The sequence below is a fragment of the Myotis davidii genome, unplaced genomic scaffold (genome assembly GCF_000327345.1).
Source record: "Myotis davidii unplaced genomic scaffold, ASM32734v1 scaffold592, whole genome shotgun sequence".
Taxonomy (NCBI): domain Eukaryota; kingdom Metazoa; phylum Chordata; class Mammalia; order Chiroptera; family Vespertilionidae; genus Myotis; species Myotis davidii.
This window is the reverse complement of record NW_006284844.1, coordinates 2,259,451-2,260,540: the sequence shown is the minus strand read 5'-3', so window position 1 is coordinate 2,260,540 and position 1,090 is coordinate 2,259,451.

Genomic DNA, 1,090 nt, shown 5'->3' with positions numbered 1-1,090 from the left:
GCTGTGTCTTTGTCTGTAAAGTGTGTGAAGCTGCACGTTTTCCAGGGAGGTTTACCCCCATGTAGATGGGACCAAAATTGAAGTCAATGTATTTCCTACCTGGACAGTGGCTTTACTCCCTTAGGGTTTCAGCTGTATGAGACTACACACGCTGGGCAGGTCTAAGTTTCCTCTCTTGCTTCACATTAAGGCAAAGCTCAAGGCCTCCAGGTTCCTGATGAATTCCCCAGGCAAAGGCAACATTGCTGCTTGCTCATTTCCCAGGTCTCTGCTTTCCTTTCATTCGACCTCTGCAGATGGCTTCTCTGCGCCCACTCCACTACATGGCACCACCACCTGCCACCCATCTATCTGGGTCTCCTTCCCAGCTTCCATCTTCCAGCACTTTCATTGTTGTGATAAAGAAGGTCAAAGTCACCTGGGGTATCTAGTCTGCTATAAGTGGAAGTCTCATTGACCATTTTTATAAAATATTTATATAAAATAAATAAATTTAGAATATCATGGATATTTTAATATAAAGTAGTTACAATAAATGGTGTATTGGTCTGAAATTTTCTTTGAAGTGTGCATTTCTATTCCTATACTCATTTTAACATTTTATTACATAAGGACTCAGGATTATTTGTATCCTATGTTATATTCTATACTTCTGATGTACAATTTATTTCTTTTAAAAATTATTTCAGCACTTTCAACTCTATAACCTGAGAAAAGCTCTTTTATGAGGATGCCTCGGAAGAGGGAAAATGGTGTGTTTGTTGTATGGGAAGGGATGAAAACAGCTTTTATTTATATCACTGCTCTCTGGCTTTTGTTCTCAAATGCTAAGTAGACTGTGCTTTTAAACATCCATTAGATGTTGTGATTTTAAACGTGACACTCTTCCAACAGAATCCACTAAGCACTTAATGTGCTGCTTGATGAGAAAGGAGCAGATACCCTGAAAAAAAAAGGTGTAGGAAGTTGATCCATCTTAGAAGAAAAACGGTCTCCTGGGTGGAAGACAACATGAAGAGAGCGCTCTTAATCCTTTTTTAAGTAGGAGATTTAAAGGCAAGTGCGTTTCTCTGGCATAACTGCACTCATC